This window comes from Dendrobates tinctorius, unplaced genomic scaffold (assembly GCF_039654945.1).
Source record: "Dendrobates tinctorius isolate UK_male_01 unplaced genomic scaffold, ASM3965494v1 ptg000162l, whole genome shotgun sequence".
NCBI lineage: Eukaryota > Metazoa > Chordata > Amphibia > Anura > Dendrobatidae > Dendrobates > Dendrobates tinctorius.
In genome coordinates this window covers 65,429,488-65,456,457 of record NW_027361829.1, presented here as the reverse complement: position 1 = coordinate 65,456,457, position 26,970 = coordinate 65,429,488, and the positions used below count along the sequence as shown (strand labels likewise).

At 48.6% G+C, this 26,970-nt stretch overlaps 1 protein-coding gene and 1 long non-coding RNA gene across 4 annotated transcripts in view; one reads left to right on the top strand and one right to left on the bottom strand.

Moving 5' to 3' along the window:
- LOC141052766 (uncharacterized) overlaps positions 1–13,936 on the bottom strand; it is a 77,532-nt gene extending 63,596 nt beyond the window's left edge. Inside the window, exon 1 of the long non-coding RNA XR_012220886.1 lies at positions 13,484–13,936. This is a non-coding gene — a long non-coding RNA (uncharacterized lncRNA). The remainder of the gene's footprint in view (positions 1–13,483) is intronic.
- The window catches only part of LARS2 (leucyl-tRNA synthetase 2, mitochondrial), a 537,549-nt gene that overhangs the window by 232,090 nt on the left and 278,489 nt on the right, over positions 1–26,970 (top strand). The window contains exon 1 of one of the 3 annotated variants that reach the window (XM_073550069.1): positions 13,434–13,475. The exons of 1 other annotated variant lie outside the window; for it this stretch is intronic. The gene's annotated coding sequence lies outside the window, so the exon portion shown is untranslated. Of the gene's footprint in view, positions 1–13,433; positions 13,533–26,970 lie in introns of those variants that run through there. One more of the 3 variants, XM_073550068.1, reaches the window with a different exon arrangement.

Sequence of the window (26,970 nt, the reverse complement as noted above, 5' to 3'; positions counted from 1 at the left end):
TAGTCACGCGAGACTACGTCATTACAGGACCTTGCCGCAAGGCATTACTGGGAACGCTGTGGCCCGGGATGGCAGCGCGGGACGTCGGAAGGTAAATATACCCCGATTTTTTATTCTTTTTTTTACAGGGCTATGGTACCCAGGGCCTGGAGGACAGTCTCCTCTCCTCCACACCGTGGGTACCAACCGCACATGAGACGCTTAACTTCCCGCATGGTGGGCATAGCCACTTGCGGGAAGTAAGCGATTCTCATGCATTCCTATGGGTGCGGAATCGCGGCAATTCTTTGCGATTCCGCACAAAAGAATGATCATGCTGCGATAGCGCAGCATTAGCACAGCATGTGCGGAATGCCATAGGAATGCATGGGGGCGTTCTGTACACGATTTTTAAACCTTTTCGCAGCGTTTTCGCACCGAAAATCGTGGCAAAAACGCTTAAAAATCACATAGTGGGCACACAGCCTCAAAGTGACTTCAAATGTGAGGTGGTCCCTAAAAAAAATGGTTTTGTAAATTTTGTTGTAAAAATCGCTGGTCAACTTTTAACCCTTATTACTTCCTAACAAAAAAAAATTTGTTTCCAAAATTGTGCTGATGCAAAGTAGACATGTGGGAAATGTTATTTAGTAACTATTTTGTGTCACATAACTCTCTAGTTTAACAGAATAAAAATTCAAAATTTGAAAATTGCGAAATTTTAAAAATTTTCTCCAAATTTCTGATTTTTTCACAAATAAATGCAAAAATTATTGACCTAAATTTACCACTAACATGAAGCCCAATATGTCACGAAAAAACAATCTCAGAATCGCTAGGATGCGTTGAAGCGTTCCAGAGTTATTACCTCATAAAGGGACACTGATCAGAAATGCAAAAAATGGCCAGCTCATTAAGGTCAAAATAGGCTGGGTCATGAAGGGGTTAAAGCTGTGTGGGGGCCATAATACAGTGTGAAGAGATGTAGGGGCCATTATACTGTATGAAGGGCTGTGTGGGGTTCACAATGGGAATCATACCGTAGAAGAGGGATAGTCTTATACGGCGAGTATATTCCAAACTCCATATTTTAACTGGAAAAGTTGGGGGTCGTCTTATACGCCAGAAAATACGGTAATACTAAATACTATCTACCTACACACGCACTACAACTACTATATGCGACACAGACTGCACTGACGATCCGACACTGGCCGCTGACCGATGAGCAATGGCCAATGAGCAGTTCAGCAGTTGGGGTAAACAAGACCTCAGTGTCAGTGCACGTCGCGTCCGCTGCCTGAACTATTGGCTGAGTCACCGCCTGGTGCGATACCACATGATCAGCTAACAGTCTACTGTCTGCCATAGAGCTCCTGTTACTAAGAGAAATAGCGTTTCCCCGTTTAAAGTATAAACAAACAAAAAACATTTACGCTTGCACTTTCATGGATCTTTTCGTTATTTTTATTAACTTTAAACTCGAATAATATAGGAGCTGGATATTTTATGCAAAATTAAAGTATTAAAATACAATTTTTACCATCGGTTTGGGGCTCCTTGTGTGGTTGGGGCCTGGGGCAGTGCCCCGGCTGTAGTTACGGCCCTGGACCAGACAGAGTCCAGAGTAACTTTGCTGCCTCATTATAGTGAATGGATCCCTCGGGGTTTCATCTTAACCCCTTAACGACCGCCGATACGCCTTTTAACGGCGGTAATTAAGGGTACTAAAACCACAGCGCCGTTAATTCACGGCGCTGTGATTTAAGTGAATAGCGCCCCCCAGTGTCGGATTTTCTCCGGTGTCTCGGCTGCCAGGGGTAGCTGAGACCCCAGAGAACATGAATCGGTCGGTTTTTACTGACCCCCGCTTTTGCGATCGCCGTTATTAAAAAAAAAAAGCCGCGATTTTACATTTAATTTCTCTCTCCTCTGATGTGATCGCACATCAGAGGAGAGAGAAATAGGGTCCCCGATCCCCCCCGGTACCTCTCCGTGGCCCTCCGTCCCCTCCCGGTGTTCCCACGTCCCGCCGGCATCCTCCGATGGGCGCCGCCATCTTGAAAATGGCGGGCGCATGCGCAGTGCGCCCGCCGGGAATCTGCCGGCTCCGGCTGGCAGATTCCATTCATTATTTTGATCACTATGATAAACGATCATAGTGATCAAAATAAAAAAAATAGTACATAACCCCCCCGTTTATCACTCCCTTATATAGGCCAACATAATGAAATAAAGAAAATATTTTTTTTTTCAGTTTTCCATTAGGGTTAGGGTAGGGTTAGGGTTGGGCTAGGGTTAGGGTTGGGCTAGGGTTAGGGTTGGGCTAGGGTTAGGGCTAGGGTTAGGCTAGGGTTAGGGTTGTGCTAGGGCTAGGGTTAGGGCTCGGGTCACGACTAGGGTTAGAATTAGGGTTAGGGCGAACTAGAATTAGGGTTAGAATTAGGATTAGGGTTGGGATTAGGGTTAGGGGTGTGTTGGGGTTATGGTTGGAGCAAGAATTGAGGGGTTTCCACTATTTGCCAACTTTGGGGGTCTAAAAATTGGGGTCTAAAAAATCACTTTTGTGGAAATAAAAAAAGACTTTATTTTCACGGCTCTGCGTTTATAAACTTCTGTGAAGCACTTGAAGGTTCAAAGTGCTCACCACACATCTAGATAAGTTCCTTAATGGGTCTAGTTTCCAAAATGGGGTCACTTGTGGGGGGTTTCCACTGTTTAGACCCATCAGGGGCTCTGCAAGCGCAACATGATGTCCGCAGACCATTCCATCAAAGTCTGCATTCCAAAATGGCACTCCTTCCCTTCCGAGCTCTCCCATGCGCCCAAACAGTGGTTCCCCCCCACATATGGGGTATCGGCGTACTCAGGACAAATCGCATAACAACTGTGCGGGTATGATTTCTCCTGTTACCCTTGTAAAAAATAAAAATTTGGGGGCGAAAAGATCATCTTTGTGGAAAAAAATAGATTTCTTATTTTCACGGCTCTACGTTATAAACTTCTGTGAAGCCCTTGGGGGTTCAAAGTGCTCACCACACATCTAGATAAGTTCCTTAATGGGTCTAGTTTCCAAAATGGGGTCACTTGTTGGAGGTTTCCACTGTTTAGGCACATTAAGGGCTCTCCGAACGCAACATGGAATCCGATCTCAATTCCAGCCAATTCTGCGTTGAAAAAGTCAAACGGCGCTCCATCCCTTGCGAGCTCTGCCGTGTGCTGAAATAGTGGTTTACCCCACATATAGGGTATCGGCGTATTCAGGAGAAATTGTACAACAAACTTTGAGGTTGATTTTCTCTTTTAACACTTGTGAAAATAAAAAAAAGTTGGTTCTGAAGTAAATTTTTTGCAAAAAAAAGTTAAATATTAATTTTTTCCTTCCACATTGCTTTAGTTCCTGTGAAGCACTTAAAGGGTTAATAAACTTCTTGAATGTGGTTTTGAGCACCTTGAGGGGTCTAGTGTTTAGAATGGTGCCACTTTTGGGTATTTTCTGTCATGTACACCCCTCAAAATGACTTTAAATATGATGTGGTCCCTAAAAAAAATGGTTTTGTAAATTTTGTTGTAAAAATGAGAAATCGCAGGTCAACTTTTAACCCTTATAACTTCCTAACAAAAAAAAATGTTGCTTCCAAAATTGTGCTGATGTAAAGTAGACATGTGGGAAATGTTATTTATTAAGAAATTTGTGTGACACATCTCTCTGATTTGAGGGCATAAAAATTTAAAGTTTTAAAATTGCAAAATTTTCAAAATTTTCGCCATATTTCCATTTTTTTCATAAATAAACACAAGACTTATCGAAGAAATTTTACCACTAATATGAAGTACAATATGTCACGAAAAAACAGTCTTAGAATCAGCGGGATCCATTAAAGCGTTCCAGAGTTATAACCTCATAAAGGGACAGTGGTCAGAATTGTAAAAATTGGCCTGGTCATTAAGCTGCAAACTGGCTTTGTCGCTAAGGGGTTAATCATGTCACTCAGAGATTTAGATGGAAACCCCAAAGTACTCAACGTAGAGCACTGGATAAATGTGATCTCAAACGTTATGTAAAATGTTCCCAATAAAAGCTTCAACTTAATCCATGGGAAAGCAAGTCCCCACTCAGATCTGTCATGTGTTATCGGAAATATAGGGGTTTCCACGTTACTGGTAGTGCAAAGACTTTGGAAAAGTGCTATGGCTCCTCGCCCCCCCAAAAGAAATCCAGCATTCTGCTCTCCCAAATCCAAAGGTTCCTTCCCTTCTGTGCCCCACAGTGTACCTAAACCACATTAGCGTCCACTTGTGGCATTTCAGTAGCGATGAGAGCCCACCTAATTTATGGGTGCATGTACCTGACGGTGCAGAGCTGTGTCTGTACCATGTACCTGACGGTGCAGAGCTGTGTCTGTAACATGTACCTGACGGTGCAGAGCTGTGTCTGTACCATGGACCTGACACAGTGCAGAGCTGTGTGTGTCTGTACCATGGACCTGACGGTGCAGAGCTGTGTCTGTACCATGTACCTGACGGTGCAGAGCTGTGTGTGTCTGTACCATGGGCCTGACGGTGCAGAGCTGTGTTTGTACTATGTACCTGACGGTGCAGAGCTGTGTCTGTATCATGGAACTGCGGTGCAGAGCTGTGTCTGTATCATGGACCTGCGGTGCAGAGCTGTGTGTCTGTACCATGTACCTGACGGTGCAGAGCTGTCTGTACCATGTACCTGACGGTGCAGAGCTGTGTCTGTACCATGTACCTGACGGTGCAGAGCTGTGTCTGTACCATGCACCTGACGGTGCAGAGCTGTGTCTGTACCATGTACCTGATGGTGCAGAGCTGTGTCTGTACCATGGACCTGACAGGGCAGAGCTGTGTGTGTGTCTGTACCATGGACCTGACAGTGCAGGGCTGTGTGTGTGTCTGTACCATGGACCTGACGGTGCAGAGCTGTGTGTGTCTGTACCATGGACCTGACAGTGCAGAGCTGTGTGTCTGTACCATGGACCTGATGGTGCAGAGCTGTGTGTGTCTGTACCATGGACCTGACGGGGCAGAGCTTTGTCTGTACCATGTACCTGAGGGTGCAGTGCTGTGTTTGTACCATGGACCTGACGGTGCAGAGCTGTGTTTGTACCATGTACCTGACGGTGCAGAGCTGTGTCTGTACCATGTACCTGTCGGTGCGGAGCTGTGTGTGTCTGTACCATGGACCTGACACAGTGCAGAGCTGTGTGTGTGTCTGTACCATGGACCTGACGGTGCAGAGCTTTGTCTGTACCATGTACCTGTCGGTGCGGACCTGTGTGTGTCTGTACCATGGACCTGACAGTGCAGAGCTGTGTGTGTGTCTGTACCATGGACTTGACGGTGCAGAGCTGTATGTGTCTGTACCATGGGCTTGACGGTTCAGAGCTGTGTTTGTACTATGTACCTGATGGTGCAGAGCTGTGTCTGTATCATGGACCTGCGGTGTGCAGAGCTGTGTGTCTGTACCATGTACCTGACGGTGCACTGCTGTGTCTGTACCATGTACCTGACGGTGCAGGGCTGTGTTTGTACCATGGAGCTGACGGTGCAGAGCTGTGTTTGTACCATGTACCTGACGGTGCAGAGCTGTGTCTGTACCATGGACCTGACAGGGCAGAGCTGTGTGTGTCTGCACCATGGACCTGACAGTGCAGAGCTGTGTGGGTGTCTGTACCATGGACCTGACGGTGCAGAGCTGTGTGTGTGTCTGTACCATGGACCTGACGGTGCAGAGCTGTGTCTGTACCATGGACCTGACATTGCAGAGCTGTGTGTGTGTCTGTACCATGTACCTGACGGTGCAGAGCTGTGTCTGTACCATGGACCTGACGGTGCAGAGTTGTGTCTGTACCATGTACCTGACGGTGCAGAGCTGTTTATACCATGGGCCTGACGGTGCAGAGCTGTGTTTGTACCATGTACCTGACGGTGCAGAGCTGTGTCTGTACCATGGACCTGACAGGGCAGAGCTGTGTGTCTGTACCATGGACCTGACGGTGCAGAGCTGTGTCTGTACCATGTACCTGACGGTGCAGAGCTGTGTGTGTCTGTACCATGGGCCTGATGGTGCAGAGCTGTGTTTGTACTATGTACCTGAAGGTGCAGTGCTGTCTGTATCATGGACCTGACAGTGCAGAGCTGTGTGTGTGTCTGTACCATGGACCTGACGGTGCAGAGCTGTGTCTGTACCATGGACCTGACAGTGCAGAGCTGTGTGTGTGTCTGTAGCATGGACCTGACGGTGCAGAGCTGTGTCTGTACCATGTACCTGACGGTGCAGAGCTGTGTGTGTCTGTACCATGGGCCTGATGGTGCAGAGCTGTGTTTGTACTATGTACCTGAAGGTGCAGAGCTGTGTCTGTATTATGGACCTGCGGTGCAGAGCTGTGTGTCTATACCATGTACCTGACGGTGCAGAGCTGGGTTTGTACCATGTACCTGAGGGTGCAGAGCTGTGTTTGTACCATGGACCTGACTGTGCAGAGCTGTGTCTGTATCATGAACCTGCGGTGCAGAGCTGTGTGTCTGTACCATGGACCTGACGGTGCAGAGGTGGGTTTGTACCATGTACCTGACGGTGCAGAGCTGGGTTTGTACCATGTACCTGACGGTGCAGAGCTGTGTCTGTACCATGTACCTGACGGTGCAGAGCTGTGTCTGTACCATGTACCTGACGGTGCAGAGCTGTGTTTGTACCAAGGACCTGACTGTGCAGAGCTGTGTCTGTATCATGAACCTGCGGTGCAGAGCTGTGTGTCTGTACCAAGGACCTGACTGTGCAGAGCTGTGTCTGTATCATGAACCTGCGGTGCAGAGCTGTGTGTCTGTACCATGGACCTGATGGTGCAGAGCTGGGTTTGTACCATGTACCTGATGGTGCAGAGCTGGGTTTGTACCATGTATCTGACGGTGCAGAGCTGTGTTTGTACCATGGACCTGACGGTGCAGAGCTGGGTTTGTACCATGGACCTGACGGTACAGAGCTGGGTTTGTACCATGGACCTGACGGTGCAGAGCTGTGTCTGTATCATGAACCTGCGGTGCAGAGCTGTGTGTCTGTACCATGGACCTGATGGTGCAGAGCTGGGTTTGTACCATGTACCTGACGGTGCAGAGCTGGGTTTGTACCATGTATCTGACGGTGCAGAGCTGTGTTTGTACCATGGACCTGACGGTGCAGAGCTGGGTTTGTACCATGGACCTGACGGTACAGAGCTGGGTTTGTACCATGGACCTGACGGTGCAGAGCTGGGTTTGTACCATGTACCTGACGGTGCAGAGCTGGGTTTGTACCATGTATCTGACGGTGCAGAGCTGTGTTTGTACCATGGACCTGACGGTGCAGAGCTGGGTTTGTACCATGGACCTGACGGTACAGAGCTGGGTTTGTACCATGGACCTGACGGTGCAGAGCTGTGTCTGTATCATGAACCTGCGGTGCAGAGCTGTGTGTCTGTACCATGGACCTGACGGTGCAGAGCTGGGTTTGTACCATGTACCTGACGGTGCAGAGCTGGGTTTGTACCATGTACCTGACGGTACAGAGCTGTGTGTCTGTACCATGTACCTGACGGTGCAGAGCTGTGTCTGTACCATGTACCCGACGGTGCAGAGCTGTGACTGTACCATGGACCTGACGGTGCAGAGCTGTGTCTGTATCATGAACCTGCGGTGCAGAGCTGTGTCTGTATCATGAGCCTGCGGTGCAGAGCTGTGTGTCTGTACCATGGACCTGACGGTGCAGAGCTGTGTCTGTACCATGGACCTGACGGTGCAGAGCTGTGTCTGTACCATGTACCTGATGGTGCAGAGCTGTGTCTGTACCATGTACCTGAGGGTGCAGAGCTGTGTTTGTACCAAGGACCTGACTGTGCAGAGCTGTGTCTGTATCATGAACCTGCGGTGCAGAGCTGTGTGTCTGTACCAAGGACCTGACTGTGCAGAGCTGTGTCTGTATCATGAACCTGCGGTGCAGAGCTGTGTGTCTGTACCATGGACCTGATGGTGCAGAGCTGGGTTTGTACCATGTACCTGACGGTGCAGAGCTGGGTTTGAACCATGTATCTGACGGTGCAGAGCTGTGTTTGTACCATGGACCTGACGGTGCAGAGCTGGGTTTGTACCATGGACCTGACGGTACAGAGCTGGGTTTGTACCATGGACCTGACGGTGCAGAGCTGTGTCTGTATCATGAACCTGCGGTGCAGAGCTGTGTGTCTGTACCATGGACCTGATGGTGCAGAGCTGGGTTTGTACCATGTACCTGACGGTGCAGAGCTGGGTTTGTACCATGTATCTGACGGTGCAGAGCTGTGTTTGTACCATGGACCTGACGGTGCAGAGCTGGGTTTGTACCATGGACCTGACGGTACAGAGCTGGGTTTGTACCATGGACCTGACGGTGCAGAGCTGTGTCTGTATCATGAACCTGCGGTGCAGAGCTGTGTGTCTGTACCATGGACCTGACGGTGCAGAGCTGGGTTTGTACCATGTACCTGACGGTGCAGAGCTGGGTTTGTACCATGTACCTGACGGTACAGAGCTGTGTGTCTGTACCATGGACCTGATGGTGCAGAGCTGTGTCTGTATCATGAACCTGCGGTGCAGAGCTGTGTGTCTGTACCATGGACCTGACGGTGCAGAGCTGTGTCTGTATCATGAACCTGCGGTGCAGAGCTGTGTGTCTGTACCATGGACCTGACGGTGCAGAGCTGGGTTTGTACCATGTACCTGACGGTGCAGAGCTGGGTTTGTACCATGTACCTGACGGTACAGAGCTGTGTGTCTGTACCATGTACCTGACGGTGCAGAGCTGTGTCTGTACCATGTACCCGACGGTGCAGAGCTGTGACTGTACCATGGACCTGACGGTAAGAATTGTGGAAACCACAGTAAAAAATTGCGACCATAGATCCATAATAATAAAATTACTTCTCTTTATTGAATTGTAAATAGGACAGGACAAAAAATGGGGAACTGTGCAAGGAACAATCAAAAAGTGCAATAGTATAAGTGCTCATACAAGCAGGACCCGCCCCAGTCAGCCTGAACCATCATATACCAAGATAGATGCATATATTTCCTGTGTTAATGCTCCATATGAGGAGCATTATATATCTTGCATAAAGAGGGAAACAATGCCCATCAACTATCACACAGGATAAATCTGTGCACTATCACAAAAGAAGGTAACTAGAGGGGTTAACAAATAAACAATACTACCCTCGGGCCATATAAACCATATCTTACATATATAGAAAGACGGAGGATGGTGCAGCAAACAATGCCCGAATTGCACCGGCAGGCAATTACCCGCCCTAAGAAAATAAGGACCCAAACCGTTACCTTAATGAGGCTCCAGGATGACCGGGCGGACCGCTCGTTCCCCGACGCGCGTTTCGGAGCGATAAGCTCCTTCCTCAGGGGGCATGCCCCCTGAGGAAGGAGCTTATCGCTCCGAAACGCGCGTCGGGGAACGAGCGGTCCGCCCGGTCATCCTGGAGCCTCATTAAGGTAACGGTTTGGGTCCTTATTTTCTTAGGGCGGGTAATTGCCTGCCGGTGCAATTCGGGCATTGTTTGCTGCACCATCCTCCGTCTTTCTATATATGTAAGATATGGTTTATATGGCCCGAGGGTAGTATTGTTTATTTGTTAACCCCTCTAGTTACCTTCTTTTGTGATAGTGCACAGATTTATCCTGTGTGATAGTTGATGGGCATTGTTTCCCTCTTTATGCAAGATATATAATGCTCCTCATATGGAGCATTAACACAGGAAATATATGCATCTATCTTGGTATATGATGGTTCAGGCTGACTGGGGCGGGTCCTGCTTGTATGAGCACTTATACTATTGCACTTTTTGATTGTTCCTTGCACAGTTCCCCATTTTTTGTCCTGTCCTATTTACAATTCAATAAAGAGAAGTAATTTTATTATTATGGATCTATGGTCGCAATTTTTTACTGTGGTTTCCACAATTCTTGGTGTATACATCAGCGATTGATTCTATTTTGTCCAAACAGAGTGACACCTATGAGGAATGATATATAATATATTTAGGATGCGGCTCTGTACCGTTGCTATTATAAATCATGGACCTGACGGTGCAGAGCTGTGTCTGTATCATGAACCTGCGGTGCAGAGCTGTGTCTGTATCATGAGCCTGCGGTGCAGAGCTGTGTGTCTGTACCATGGACCTGACGGTGCAGAGCTGTGTCTGTACCATGTACCTGACGGTGCAGAGCTGTGTCTGTACCATGTACCTGAGGGTGCAGAGCTGTGTCTGTATCATGAGCCTGCGGTGCAGAGCTGTGTCTGTATCATGAGCCTGCTGTGCAGAGCTGTGTCTGTACCATGGACCTGACGGTGCAGAGCTGTGTCTGTACCATGGACCTGACGGTGCAGAGCTGTGTCTGTAGCATGTACCTGACGGTGCAGAGCTGTGTCTGTATCATGAGCCTGCGGTGCAGAGCTGTGTCTGTACCATGGACCTGATGGTGCAGAGCTGTGTCTGTACCATGTACCTGAGGGTGCAGAGCTGTGTCTGTATCATGAGCCTGCGGTGCAGAGCTGTGTGTGTGTCTGTACCATGGACCTGACGGTGCAGAGCTGTGTCTGTACCATGGACCTGCGGTGCAGAGCTGTGTGTGTCTGTATCATGAGCCTGCGGTGCAGAGCTGTGTCTGTATCATGAGCCTGCGGTGCAGAGCTGTGTCTGTATCATGAGCCTGCGGTGCAGAGCTGTGTCTGTATCATGAGCCTGTGGTGCAGAGCTGTGTCTGTATCATGAGCCTGCGGTGCAGAGCTGTGTCTGTACCATGTACCTGACGGTGCAGAGCTGTGTCTGTATCATGAGCCTGCGGTGCAGAGCTGTGTCTGTATCATGAGCCTGCGGTGCAGAGCTGTGTCTGTACCATGTACCTGACGGTGCAGAGCTGTGTCTGTATCATGAGCCTGCGGTGCAGAGCTGTGTCTGTATCATGAGCCTGCGGTGCAGAGCTGTGTCTGTACCATGTACCTGACGGTGCAGAGCTGTATCTGTACCATGGACCTGACGGTGCAGAGCTGTGTCTGTATCATGAGCCTGCGGTGCAGAGCTGTGTCTGTATCATGAACCTGCGGTGCAGAGCTGTGTGTTTGTACCATGGACCTGACGGTACAGAGCTGTGTGTCTGTACCATGTACCTGACGGTGCAGAGCTGTGTCTGTACCATGTACCTGACGGTGCAGAGCTGTGACTGTACCATGGACCTGACGGTGCAGAGCTGTGTCTGTATCATGAACCTGCGGTGCAGAGCTGTGTGTCTGTACCATGGACCTGACGGTGCAGAGCTATGTCTGTACCATGTACCTGACGGTGCAGAGCTGTGTCTGTATCATGAGCCTGTGGTGCAGAGCTGTGTCTGTATCATGAGCCTGACGGTGCAGAGCTGTGTCTGTACCATGTACCTGAGGGTGCAGAGCTGTGTCTGTATCATGAGCCTGCGGTGCAGAGCTGTGTCTGTATCATGAGCCTGCTGTGCAGAGCTGTGTCTGTACCATGGACCCGACGGTACAGAGCTGTGTCTGTACCATGGACCTGACGGTGCAGAGCTGTGTCTGTACCATGGACCTGACGGTGCAGAGCTGTGTCTGTACCATGTACCTGACGGTGCAGAGCTGTGTCTGTATCATGAGCCTGCGGTGCAGAGCTGTGTCTGTACCATGGACCTGACGGTGCAGAGCTGTGTCTGTACCATGTACCTGAGGGTGCAGAGCTGTGTCTGTACCATGAGCCTGCGGTGCAGAGCTGTGTCTGTATCATGTACCTGATGGTGCAGAGCTGTGTCTGTATCATGAGCCTGCGGTGCAGAGCTGTGTGTGTGTCTGTACCATGGAACTGACGGTGCAGAGCTGTGTCTGTACCATGGACCTGCGGTGCAGAGCTGTGTCTGTATCATGAGCCTGCGGTGCAGAGCTGTGTCTGTATCATGAGCCTGCGGTGCAGAGCTGTGTCTGTACCATGTACCTGAGGGTGCAGAGCTGTGTCTGTATCATGAGCCTGCGGTGCAGAGCTGTGTGTGTGTCTGTACCATGGAACTGACGGTGCAGAGCTGTGTCTGTACCATGGACCTGCGGTGCAGAGCTGTGTCTGTATCATGTACCTGACAGTGCAGTGCTGTGTCTGTATCATGTACCTGACGGTGCAGTGCTGTGTCTGTATCATGAGCCTGCGGTGCAGAGCTGTGTGTGTGTCTGTACCATGGACCTGCGGTGCAGAGCTGTGTCTGTACCATGGACCTGCGGTGCAGAGCTGTGTCTGTATCATGTACCTGACGGTGCAGAGCTGTGTCTGTATCATGAGCCTGCGGTGCAGAGCTGTGTCTGTATCATGAGCCTGCGGTGCAGAGCTGTGTCTGTATCATGAGCCTGCGGTGCAGAGCTGTGTCTGTATCATGTACCTGACGGTGCAGAGCTGTGTCTGTATCATGAGCCTGCGGTGCAGAGCTGTGTCTGTACCATGGACCTGCGGTGCAGAGCTGTGTCTGTATCATGAGCCTGCGGTGCAGAGCTGTGTTTGTACCATGGACCTGACGGTGCAGAGCTGTGTCTGTACCATGGACCTGCGGTGCAGAGCTGTGTCTGTATCATGAGCCTGCGGTGCAGAGCTGTGTTTGTACCATGGACCTGACGGTGCAGAGCTGTGTCTGTACCATGGACCTGACGGTGCAGAGCTGTGTCTGTATCATGTACCTGACGGTGCAGAGCTGTGTCTGTATCATGAGCCTGCGGTGCAGAGCTGTGTCTGTACCATGGACCTGCGGTGCAGAGCTGTGTCTGTATCATGAGCCTGCGGTGCAGAGCTGTGTCTGTATCATGTACCTGACGGTGCAGAGCTGTGTCTGTACCATGGACCTGCGGTGCAGAGCTGTGTCTGTATCATGAGCCTGCGGTGCAGAGCTGTGTTTGTACCATGGACCTGACGGTGCAGAGCTGTGTCTGTACCATGGACCTGCGGTGCAGAGCTGTGTCTGTACCATGGACCTGCGGTGCAGAGCTGTGTCTGTACCATGGACCTGCGGTGCAGAGCTGTGTCTGTACCATGGACCTGCGGTGCAGAGCTGTGTCTGTATCATGAGCCTGCGGTGCAGAGCTGTGTCTGTATCATGAGCCTGCGGTGCAGAGCTGTGTGTTTGTACCATGGACCTGACGGTGCAGAGCTGTGTCTGTACCATGGACCTGACGGTGCAGAGCTGTGTCTGTATCATGAGCCTGCGGTGCAGAGCTGTTTGTACCATGGACCTGACGGTGCAGAGCTGTGTGTGACAATGTAGTGCTGTATCCCGTCACACACACGATGGTTGCCGCTCAGTGTGTGAGCCTGGCAGCCGTGTACTGCAGGACTCCTCTTCAGTAGCCCATAGATACACACAGCACTTCCAGCTCCCTCAGCACTGCAGCACACTGACTCCTCCCACACATGTGACCGGTACGTACGTGACGTCATGTAAGGTCCTTCCGCACACCAGGAACTGTCCCTCCTGAGGTAGGACATGTGAGAGTGCAGCGTGCACCGTCAGTGATACATCCCGGGGCACAGAGACGCGTTGGGGGTGTCTTTTTCTGTATTGTGTGCCTCTAGTGGAACTACAAGTGCCAGGATCATAGGCAGCATATTGCAGCACCATGAATCCCCAGTGACTTGTGTGTCCTGTAAGATCCTCTCATGTATGAAGACTTGTAGCAGTGATCACCTGAGGTGAATGAATGGGAAAGTGTGATCCAGCAGTGCATGTGCTGCAGAGACTCCCTCCTGTGTGTTGGGAAGGGAATAAGTTGCAATGTGTTCTCACAGCAGTGATATAGCGAGAGCTCCCCGTATACAGGCTGGGGAAGGACCATACAGTGACGACCCTTCTGTCTCCGTAAACACTTATTCCCCACATCCGGAGCCTCTTTTCCTACACCTGTGTTGTGCTGTTCCTCTGTTATTCCTCCTGGCAATTTATGAATAAATTGCCAATTGGGTGTTACCATCCCCCTTGTGTCTAAGGGCACTTTCAGATGTCAATGTGTCCTGCGTGTGTGATGATGGTTTTCACACTTACCGGTGACGCTTACACATGCTCTGTGCACATGTCAGTGTGTTTCCACGGACCGAGTGACTGTGGGCAAAACCCGCTGACGTCCATTTTTTAGCAGCAGCACAGGCTGAAAAACATCCCGCACACATGCACGCGGATGATGTCCCTGTGTCGTCAGTGTGACACATACCGGTGCCTGGGATGCAGCGGTACTGTTCTCACTTATCCCTGGTGCTGTGTGTTAAGGACGACTCCCATCACTGTCCCCTGCTCTCCCTGAGATCAGCGCTAGCACGGGACCATGTTGAGAGTTGGAGTCTGCCCCCGCTTTGTACATCAAGTCTAAAATTAAGAATAAAATAAAAATGTCGCACAAGCTTTGAGGTGAGTATAATGTGATTTTTATTTTATTCTTAATTTTACACTTGATGTAGACAGCGGGGGCAGACCACAACTCTCAACAATGTCCCCTGCTCCTGGTGATCTCAGGGAGAGCAAGGGACATTGATGTGAACTGTGCTCAGCACCCGGTGCCTGAGAACAGCGCGAACAGTGCCGGCTCCTCTGAGGCGCCAGTACATGCGATACTGATGTGGCACACGTATGAAACACACAGACACAGATATCTCCAGGACTGGTTTTCCCATTACCGATAATATCAGGACGTGTGAAAGAGCCCTTACACAGTCCAAGGGTTCCTTCTTTCCACATTCAGGTTTTCTGATGCATTCTTGAAGCCGTACCTAAGAATGTATCCGACATCTGGGAGAGACACGTCTCATTATTTGCTTTCACTCCCAGGTTTTGCAAAATTGTATCTAAAACTTTGACCATGTGAACACAGCCCTAAGTCTACATTCCCAGATCATCCTCATTGCTTCCGTTTTTTTTCTCACCCCATTGTTTTCACTGGAGCAGATTGTGAACTTTTTTTTATCCATTGACTCCCAATGATGAATCATTAAAAAACGGATGAAACATGGATGGGAGACTGTGGTACAAAGCCTGTCTCCAGTGTCCTCTGTTTTACACGGATCCACTAAGGCCGGTTTCACATTTGCGCTTTATAGCGCTGCGACCGCCTGCGCACGGCCGCCGCTAAGCCCCACCCCCTGCCGGCTCCCTGCCTGCCCCATCCGGTCATCGCCGCCTACTAGCGCACATGGGCGCTTGCGATCTGCGCACATTATCTTTAGCATAGCGTGCGCAGATCGTGCGCTAGCAGGATTTTGCCGTGCGCTGCGCACTTTTGAAGGTGCGCCCGTGTGCGCCGAGCGCAGCATGTTGCATTTCGGCCAAGTCTGATCTGCAAAATGGATGAGAATAGGGCGTGTTCTGAGTCTTGGTGATTGGAGACACAGATCTATATTGAAACTGATGTTTGTTTGGCTCAGTGACACTGCCAGCAGTGAGGACAGGATGTGAGCACATCAATGCATCCCATTGCACTGGGATGTAAGGGTGACACCGGGTGAAACTTGGCTGCCATGTAGCCCTAACTGCCTCATGGGGGATGGTTTATAGATGAATAAATGCCATGATAATTCAAATAAAACTGTTTTCCAGGCCAGCCATGAATTTCTCACTGTCAGGATTCCGCTCCGTTTGCTTGCTGGATCAGTGATCACACTTGCAATTTACATACTTGTGGTCATATGCTGACTTGCTTGTTTTCCTAATTTTTTCGAAGATCCATTGGAAAAAGCACCCATGAGAAGTCACGTGTCGCCCTCCATGGCGGCAAACAGCAGAATCCTGACACTGTGCATATTGTACATTGTAAGGGCTTGTTCACACATCGGTATTTTGCATCAGTGTTTGTATGCCAAAACCAGGCATGGAACTTCTAATTGAAAGACTGACACCCGTTCTGTGTTTTAGGCCGGGATCACACTACAGCGAGATACGGCCGAGTCTCGCAGGTTAAAACCAAGCTCTGGCACCGGCACTCCGGAGCGGAGCGTGCAGCTCCATGTATTGCTGTGCGGCTGCACGCTCCACTCCGGAGTGCCGGCGCCAGAGCTTGGTTTTAACCTGCGAGACTCGGCCGTATCTCGCTGTAGTGTGACTCCGGCCTTAGAGTCACTCCTGCTTTTGGTATACAAATACGGAAGAAATAACTATTACAAATACTGGCAAGTGAATAACAAAAAGGCTGAGGTCACTCGAGTGTGTAAAGAATCGTCAGATTTTCATTCCGAATATTTGGGCGATTTTTCTGTCACTTGCCATCCGTGTGCTGTCTGTGTCCAATCTGTTTTTTTAATAGCAGCTATTAATCATTTACAGGACCTTGTACAGCTTCCTATATTACAGAATTGCAGTGTATCTGTGTCGGATGCTGTACGTATGGAATCTGTTTTTTGTTGTTGAGCATTCATAGACTACAATGGGCAATTTTCACACAACACATGGAAGTAAGGAGTGCATACTGCGATTTTTTTTTTATATTTTTTTCGCACTACTCTTCAGTTGATGGGGAAAAATGCTTTTCTGCAGTGCCCGATTGAATAACATTGGTCCATGTCCTGTCCATTTTTTCACAGACAGTACTTGGGCCGAAAATACTGTTGTGTGGACCTACCCTTAGGATTCACCAAGCTGCAGTCAGAGGCCCCGGCATTGACATGATTGACCTGGCTCTAATGATGAGTCTGTTGTCAGTGCCGGGGGTGCGGATACAGCCATCTTTCTCTGTGCACCGAGCGTGACTGAAACTGTGTCGGTGCCACTCCTGCAACAGCAAGCCGAACCCTTCCGGGGGAATATAGTTAATTTCCTCCTGGCAGCGGTGCTTTCAATCAGAACCCTATTTACCTGAAGATTAATACCATGGGGAACCTGTCACCAGGAATAACGCTGTTAATCTGCGGGTTAACAGAGTTATGCTGCTGTTCAGCGCCTGCACACAGCCAAATGTAGATGGGAGAAAATGATCTTTATTCTCCCCGTCAGCATTCAGTCATAGGGGTGGGGCGGCGCCGGTTCTGTCACCTCTCTGAGAATACAGAGCAACGCTGTAAGAGCGCCCCTAGATACAGCAGCTGCTCTGTATACCGTGGTGCCTGAACCAGCACCAGCGCTGCCCCCATAACTGAATACCGAATGCTGGTAGGGAGAATAAAGATCATTTTCTTCCCTCCACATTCGGCAAGCGCCAGACAGCATAATAACACTGTTAACCTTCAGATTAACCCCATATCTGCAGGTTAATAGCATTATTCCTGGTGATAGATTCCCTTTAAATAAAAACAACTTAACCCATTCATTACCTTAGATGTATCAATAAGTCCAGCCTGGCTAGTGGTTACCAACCTTAGACGTATGGATGCTTGTAGGAGATTTTGAGCGCACAAAGGCTGATTCTGACAGCTGACAACTATCTCTCAGTGCCAGGTGTAGTGCCCGGTGATGAACAAGGTAATGTCCGAGAGTGGACCCTCTGGATCGCGGCACTGGAGCTCCCGGGGGCGAGCGCACCAGGTGGAACCGACCCCTATACAGGGACCGTTAGGGGCAGGCCCTCGGAAGACAGGTGCCGCGACAGCTAGAACCAAGAGGGGCGGCTCAAAAGGACCAGAGCACGAGAAGAAACGGAACGGGTCAGGAACACGGGACAGAGTATGAAGTACCAGATAGAGTATGGGACTGAGCGTGGAGTGATGGAGAGGTGCACAGCGGAGGACAGAGTACAGTGCTGAGTATAGGACTGAGAGCGGGGTACAGGCAGAGGAAGGCGAGCTGGACAGAGGAAGGACTACAGGGCAGAGCACGGAGTACAGGACAGAGCACGAGCACCGGACTGAAGCAAGGCAAGGAATAGGAGGAAGTTACAGGAAAGAACTCCTGCAACTCGGCCAGAACACCGCAGGCAAGGCACACGATAATCAGGCGTCGCCACCATGTTGGAAGGCCACCAGTAGTAGCGAGAGAGAAGGCAGAGGGTTTTCTTGACCCCGACGTGGCCCGCAATCTTGGAGGAGTGCCCCCAGTCTAGGATTTCCGACCTCTTAGTCAGTGGAACGAAGGTCTTGCCTGGCGGAATGTGGGAGAGCGTCACGGGTGCCACGGTGATAACTTTGGCAGGCTCAATGATATAGGAAGGAGCCTCCTAAGAGCAATTGCAATGACCTGGATAGGGCGTCCACCTTGGTATTCCTATCCCCAGGCCGAAAATGGAGTTTGAAGTCAAAGCGGGAGAAATATAGCGACCACCTGGCTTGCCTGGAGTTGAGCCTTTGTGCAGACTGAAGATATGCCAAATTCTTGTGGTCCGTGAAGATTGTGCATGGATGCACCGCTCCCTCCAGAAGATACTCCTCCAGTGCCATCTTAATGGCCAGTAATTCCCGATCTCCAATTGAATAGTTGCATTCTGCGGGAGAGAAGGATTTAGAGAAGAACCCGCAAGGCACCAAGTGACCAGAAGACGTCCGCTGAGAGAGGACCACCCCGGCTCCAATGGAGGATGCATCCACCTCTAGGGTGAAGGGCCTATTAGCTGTCGGCCGGTGTAAAATCGGGGCGGTAGCAAAGGATCGTTTCAAGGCAAGGAAGGCCTCTTCGGCCTTTGGTGGCCAGACATTTGCTTTGGTCCCTTTTCGGGTCAGAGCGGAGATGGGCTTGGTCACTGAAGAAAAGTGGGGAATGAACTGCCTGTAATAATTTGCAAAACCCAAGAACCGTTGGATAGCTTTTACTCCGACCGGACGTGGCCATTTGAGTACTGCAGACAATTTCTCAGGGTCCATCTTCACCCCGGAGTCCGTGATAATGTACACTAGAAAGGGTAATGAGGTTTGCTCGAACAGGCATTTCTCCAATTTTGCATAGAGTCGGTTCTCCCGTAGACATTGCAGGACCAGTCGAACACTCCTCCGGTGGGTGGATAAGTCAGGTGAGAAGACGAGGATGTCATTAAGATAAACGACGACACGAGTAGGTCTCGGAAGATTTAATTAACGAACTCCTGGAATACCGCCGGGGCATTGCAGAGACCAAAAGGCATAACCAAATACTCGTAATGGCCGTCCCGAGTATTGAAAGCCGTCTTCCACTCGTCCCCGGCACGGATTCGGATCATGTTATAGGCTCCCCGCAGATCCAGCTTGGTAAAGACCCGGGCTCCTCTCAGACGGTCAAAGAGTTCAGGGATCAGTGGAAGAGTATACCTATTTTTGACTGTAATGCTGTTCAGACCTCGGTAATCAATACACGGCCGAAGGGATCCGTCTTTCTTATGGACGAAAAAGAACCCTGCTCAACCAGGTGATGACTTCTGAATGAAACCTCGAGCCAAGTTTTCCCGGATGTATTCAGACATAATCGTGGTCTCTGCCGGGGACAGTGGATAAGTTCTCCCCCTGGGGGGATTAGCTCCAGAAATCAGCTTGATTGGGCAATCGTAGGATCGGTGCGGCAGCAGGGTCTCGGCCTCTTTCTTGCTGAAGACGTCGGTGTATGAGTGGTAAGCCGTGGGAAGCCGAGGAAGGTCGGTAGGAACATGCCGTGGTCCAGGACAAAGTACCGACAACAAACAATGCTCATGGCAGGAGTGTCCCCAACGTAGGATCTCCCCAGAACGCCAGTCCAGAACAGGCTCATGTGAACGTAACCATGGTAGACCGAGGAGCACGGCGTGGGACAGATTAGGCAGAACATAAAAGGCGATTTTTTTCCCGGTGAAGAGCTCCAACTTTTAGTTCCACTTCGACAGTGACCATGGTGACGGGTTCAGGTAGCGGTTTGCCATCCACAGAGGCGATAGTGCGTGGATTTTCCAGAGTAACCACGGGAATTCGGAACTGGTCCACTTCCGTGAGCCGGATTAAATTACCAGCCGCACCCGAGTCCACATACGCCTCCACAGATCTACGCTCCCGACCTGCAACAATTAGAACTGAAATGGTAAGGGGCAGAGAGGAATCGGTATCACCTAGGGAGGCCTCTCTTACCTGGCCTTGGTGGAAGCGTTTCCCGTCCTCACTGGGCAAGTACGCACAAAATGATTAGCCCCCCACAGTAAAGGCATAACCCTCGCGTCCTTCTCTCCCTGCGTTGCTGCTCGGACAACTTTACTCGGTCCACCTGCATGGGCTCCGGGGCGGAACTACTAAGAGATGTCAGGGAGCGGGGAATAGGCGCTTGGTATACCCTAAAGGGTCTCCTCTCCCTAACTGACTCCCGAGAGCGTTCTTGAAACCGTAAATCTAAATGGGTGGCTAGGGATATGAGATCCTCGACCGGCAAGTGTCTCGACCGGCAAGCTCATCTTTTATTTTGCCCGAGAGTCCCCTCCAAAAGGCCCCAACCAAGGCCTCATTATTCCACCCCAGCTCAGAGGACAGTGTCCGGAAGCGAATGGCATACTGTCCTACAGTGAGAGAACCCTGACGGAGATTGAAAAGAGCGTCAGTGGTGGAGGCCACGCGTCCAGGTTCATCAAATACCCTGCGGAAGGTGTCTAGAAAGTTCTGTATGCTAGACACCACTGGGTCATCTCTCTCTCACAGGGGATTGACCCAAGCCAAGGCCTCCCCTTCAAGATGGGACACAATAAACGCTACTTTGGCTCGATCACAGGGGTATTGCTGGGGCAGGAGCTCAAAGTGCAACTGACACTGATTCAAAAACCCCCGACATAACTTGGGGTCCCCGCTAAACCTGGGAGGTTTCCCTAAACGTGGTGGCGGGTGAGATACAGGATCCCGTGGTTGAGCCGAAGCAGCTGCAGCGGACTGCAGGGACAGAAGACGGTCGTCAACGGACGCCATATAACTCAGAATGTTGGACTGGGCATCGCGCTGCTGCGCGAGCTCCTGCTGGAGCCCAGCTAGCAACGGGCATTCCCTGGGTCAGCAGTTTGTAAGGCGGACAGACGGGTATCCATGGATTTCATAAAGGACATTATTCTAGTCTGGTTCTCACGCAAAAAGAGTAACTCTTTCTGCGTGGCCGCCGAGGCACTAGCGGGGTCCATGGCCTGATTATGCTGTGATGATCAAGGTAACGTCCGTGAGTGGACCCTCTGGATCGCGACACTGGAGCTCCTGGGGGCGAGCGCACCAGGTGGAACCGACCCCTATACAGGGACCGTTAGGGGCAGGCCCTCGGAAGACAGGTGCCGCGACAGCTAGAACCAAGAGAGGCGGCTCAAAAGGACCAGAGCACGAGAAGAAACGGAACGGGTCAGGAACACGGGACAGAGTACCTAACTGAGGGAGTACATGAAGGAGTATGAAGTACCAGACAGAGTATGGGACTGAACATGGAGTCATGGAGAGGTGCAGAGCGGAGGACGGAGTACAGGGCTGAGTATAGGACTGAGTGCGGGGTACAGGCAGAGGAAGGCGAGCTGGACAGAGGAAGGACTACAGGGCAGAGCACGGAGTACAGGACAGAGCACGAGCACCGGACTGAAGCAAGGCAAGGAATAGGAGGAAGTTACAGGAAAGAACTCCTGCAACTCGGCCAGAACACCGCAGGCAAGGCACACGATAATCAGGCATCTCCACCATGTTGGAGACGCCTGATATACCCTAAGCTGCTACTTGATAGGAGGGCCAGAACCTTAGGGCGGGAGCTGCAGGGTTAAGAACCCTGCATGGCGCGCGCCCGCGGCCTAAGGCGCCTGCGCGTGAGGAACACACTCCGGGGGGACGAGAGCGGGGAGGAGACCAGCACAGCGCGGCGAGATGGGGGCAGGTGAGCACAAGCGGCGGCGGGCCCTGCTGCTGCTGGCACGACGGCGGTTCCCGCCGCCAACGTGACATGCCCTCACCGCTCCCGGCACTTTAAACACCATCGCATCATTTTGCGAGCAGTCAGATGGAAGAAAAGCCCCTCTGCCCTTGGATCAGCACTCCTGCAACGTCATAGCGGGGGCCCAATCATTGCCATGGTGACCCCATGTCGTCATGACTACATCTGGGTCACCAGGCACTAACTTGTGTCTGCAGGGCTGACAGGCTATAAGGTATAACAATGCTGCTGCAATGATATACCTTCTAACAGCGATAGGACTGCAGAACGTGAAAGTCCCTTAGTGGGACTAAGTGAAAAAAGTTGTAAAAACATTTTTAAAAAACTCACAAAATAATCGAAAAAATATATTGTACCCATAAATAATTATTATTGTGAAAAATAAAATAATAAAAGTACACACATTTGGTATTGCTGCGTACGAAACGACCTATAAAACTGTGTTACTAGTTAACCCCTTTAGTGAACACCATAAAAAACGAGGCAAAAGACAATGCTTTATCATCATACTGCCAAACAAAAAGTGGAATAAAATGTGATGTAAAAGACGAATGTAAAAAAATAGTATTACTGAAAACGTCATCTTCTCCCACAAAAAAACACGCCGCCATACAACTCCATCAGCCAAAAAATACAAAAGTTATAGCTCTCAGAATAAAACGATGCAAAAATAATTATTTTTTTCTATAAAATAGTTTTTATTGTGTAAAAGCGCCAAAATCTAAAAATAATATAGATTGGGTATCGCTGTAACCGTACTAACCCAAAGAATAAAGCTGCCTTACCGATTTTACTACACGCAGAACAGCATTAAAAAAAAATCCTGAATTGTTGTTTTTTGTTTATTCTGCGTCCAAAAATTGGAATAGAAAGCGATAAAAAAAATTAATGAGCCTAAAAATGGTACCAATAAAAATGTCAACTCGTGCCGCAAAGAAACAAGCCCTCACATGACTCTGTTAACCGAAATATGGAAAAATTATAGCTCTCAAAATATGTGATGCAAAAACAGCATCTTTTAGGGTGTGACAGCTGCCAAACATAAAAACCTGATATAAATCTGGTATCACTGTAATCAAATTGACCTGAAGAATAAAATTGACTAATGACTTATGCCGCAAAAATGAATACAACCAATACTTCACCAACTGTTGATTTTTTCATTCTGCCTCCCAAAGATCGCAGTAAGGCTCGGCGCACATTTAGCCTGTGCTCTACACTGAGGCCTTGGATTGGGATTTCCATGTAAATCTCTGAAATACGTGATTCAGACGGAACCTCTGGCGGAAGATTCCCTACAATGAGGCAGATGGAGGCACTGTGGACGCCATCTGACCTGTGATCTGGCGGCATCTGTCTTTTTAGGCGAGCATAAAAGCACAGTCCGCCAGTTTTATGCACCTCTGAAAAGGACAACGCTGAACAGAGGCCAGACAAAGTCCAGAGTAACTCTGCTGCCTCATTATAGTAATTAACAACGAAAAAGAAACTGAAGAGATGTCCAATATTCAAATTAAGAGAATGTTTGTTGTGAGAAACAAAATACCAAAAGGGGGCAGCACAGGGGACAACAATTGCACAAAAATGTTTTGCACATAAATATAATGTGGCCAATGAAGATTAAGATATAATATAATTGTAATTCTCAAAGTACAGTACCATCGCCAAAACAATCAATATGCCATAAAAATAAATAAGTGCTAGTGCTTAATTTGAATATTGGACATCTCTTTGGTTTCTTTTTCATTGTTAATTATTCTAATTTCCGATTTGTCCACTCGCATTGTCCATTAGTGCACTAATAGTTTGGATTTAAGTTATTTTTTTATTATTTATACCATCATTCTAATTTGTGGGCACTTTGCCTTGGAGTTTTTCCTGGATTTCCTCATTATAGTGAATGGATCCCTCGGTGGTTTCATCTGAATTATGTCACTCGGAGGTTTAACCCCTTTCCGACATCAGACGTAATAAAACGTCAATGTCTAACACCCTCCCTTTGATGTGGGCTCCAGGGGTGAGCCCACATCTTTCCCGGAACATGTCATCTGTTTTGAACAGCTGACATGTGCCCGGAACAGCTGCAGGCGAAATCGCGATCCACCCACAAACTCTGACAGCGGCATTTAACACGCACTTCCGGCCAGTGCACTGGAAATCCGCTCATCGGTACCCCTGTCATGTGATCGCGGGTCACCGATGGGTTGTCTCTGCCGGAATGCTATGAACGTTGCCCTGTGGTCGGCACTCATAGCAAGTCAGCAATTCTACAAACAGGTGATTTGATCATCACCTATATGTAGCAGAGCTGATCGTGTTATGGCAGCTTCAAGTCTCCCATGGAGACTATCGAAGCATGCCAAAAGTAAAAAAAAAGTTTTTAAAAATATACAAAATTATAAAAGTTCAAATCACCCCCATTCGCTCCATTCAAAATAAAAAAAAAATCAAACATACACATATTTGGTATCGCCGCATTCAGAATCGCCCAATCTATCAATATAAAAAAAGAATTAACCTGATTGCTAAACGGCGTAATGAGAAAAAAAGTCAAAATGCCAGAATTACTTTTTTTGGTCTCCGCAACATTGCATTAAAAAGCAGTAACGGGCAATCAAAAGATCGTATCTGCATCAAAATAGTGTCATTAAAAACATCAGCTCGGTGCGCAAAATATAAGCCCTCACGCAACCCGAGATCGCAAAAAATGGAGACGCTATGGGTCTCGGAAAATGGTGCAATTTATTTTTTTGTTATCAAACTTTGTAATATATTTCCACCGCTTAAAGGGAACCTGTCAGCAGGATTGTGCACAGTAACCTACACACAGTGTCAGACTGGCGCCGTTATACTGAATAAAATGATACCTTGGTTGATGAAATCCGTCTTGTGGCTGTTTCTTAATCTTTATTTTCATTTTTGGGTTAATGATATGCTCGTGTCCTAAGGCGGGGTTTATGTATGTGGTGCTCTGACTAGATATTCATAATGCAGACTGCTGACAGGTCACTGATCCCTCACAGACCTGCCCCCTAGTTTACATAATGGATACCATCAGATACTGAAGAAAGAGACCAAAAATGCTCCTGCAGGCAGGTACCGGTGTGGCACCTGCGCTGCGGCATAATCGCATGGTTACTGTGCACTTAATCCTTTTTGCAGATTTACTTGAGTGAGGGAAAAAAAAAGTCATTTTGAAAATGGCTCCCGGAGCGCCTGCGCAGTAGCAGCTTTCGGTGTGTATAGAGATCCGATAGCTGCTGTTGCGCAGGCGCCGCCATCTTGCTGGAGAAGAAAAAAAAAGTCCTCCTCCAAGATGGTGCCGCCCACCATGTGTTGACATGATTTCCTCATCAGAGCGCCAGTCATGCATACAGCTGGTTTGGGAGGAGCTATCAACCCCAAATTGGATGCACCAATCTTTGATGCACTGACATAGGCAGTTACACCTAAGTAGAGAGATGGTGCTGACATATTGTGGTGTTCCCCATTCCTCTTTTGAATTATGGGACAAATATACTACAGAAAGATGATCATGAATATACAGGGTGGGCCATTTATATGGTTACACCTAAATAAAATGGGAATGGTTGGTGACCCAGATCGGCGTGCTGAATTCGCAAAAATTGGAACAGGACCCTCAGTTTACACAGAACATTATGCTCAGTGATGAGGCAAACGTTTTTGGGTGGGCCATTTATATGGATACACATAAATAAAATGGGAATGGTGACAGTTTTCTTGCGTAGGGCGTCTTGCATTGAAATCTGCTGTAATGACCCGGGTACTGCATTCACCAGACATCAACACAATTTTTATCCGCTCCTCATGTGTTAACCTCTGCGACATGTCAATGGCTGTAATCAAAGAGAAACTTGTGAATAACTCATGAAAGAATAAAGTTACGTTAAAACCAATCACACCATTGTTTTTCCCATTGAAAAAAATAATGTTGGATCCAAAATGGCTGACTTCAAAATGGCCGCCATGGTCACCACCCATCTTGAGAAGTTTCCCCCTCCCATATACTAATGTGCCACAAACAGGAAGTTGATATCTCCAACCATTCCCATTTTATTTGGGTGTATCCATATACATGGCCCACCCTGTAGTATCCAGATGACAAGGTGCTGCGCATCACTGATAATCTTCTAACTTCCCTATGTGATTTTGTGTTGTTTTTAAATTGTATTATGTTTTTAACTCTGTCTTTCAATAGTAGACAATCTCCATGGTAACATGGGAGGGACCTGAGGAAGAAGGGACCTGTGGGAGGAGTGGCCCAATGGTTTCCAGATATAAAATGGCTCTGTGTACTGCATGTATATTAGCTTCATCTGCCATTTTGTTTATGCTTGAAAAAGGCAGCTTGTTAGCCGAAACGTTGCTTTTATGATGCATTTTGGATGAATAAATGAATAAAATCATCTCTCTGGCGCCTTGGAAACTATTTGTATCTGTGTGGGGATTACAGTTGGAGAATCAGACTGATGGGGTCACCATTCTTTGTCATTGGGATTGAGGGAGGAGGAGTACAGTGGGGTCATCATAACATGCGTGTTCAGGGCACTGTGGAGCAATTCATTGCAGGGATATCATACTGTGTTCGGAGTTACATTTGTTGGCATCATCCTTTATTATTTGCATTATTCAGGGTTTTTTATCCATTACTATTACATATTTAACCCCTTTACTCCCAAGGGTGGTTTGCATGTTAATGCCCGGGCCAATTTTTACAGTTCTGACCACTGTCCCTTTATGAGGTAATAACTCTGAAACGCTTCCATGGATCCCGGTGATTCTGATATTGTTTTCCCGTGACATATTGTACTTCATGTTAGTTGTAAAATTTCATTCATATACCTTGCGTTTATTTGTGAAAAAACAGAAATTTGGCGAAATTTTTGCAATTTTCCAACTTTGAATTTTTATGCTCTTAAATCACAGAGATATGGCACACAAAAAACTTAATAACATTTCCCACATGTTTACTTTACATCAGCACAATTTGGGAACCAAAATTTTTTTGTGTTAGGAAGTTATAAGGGTTAAAAGTTGACCAGCGATTTCTCATTTTTGCAGCACCATTTTATTTTTATGGACCACATCACATTTGAAGTCACTTTGAGGGGTCTATAT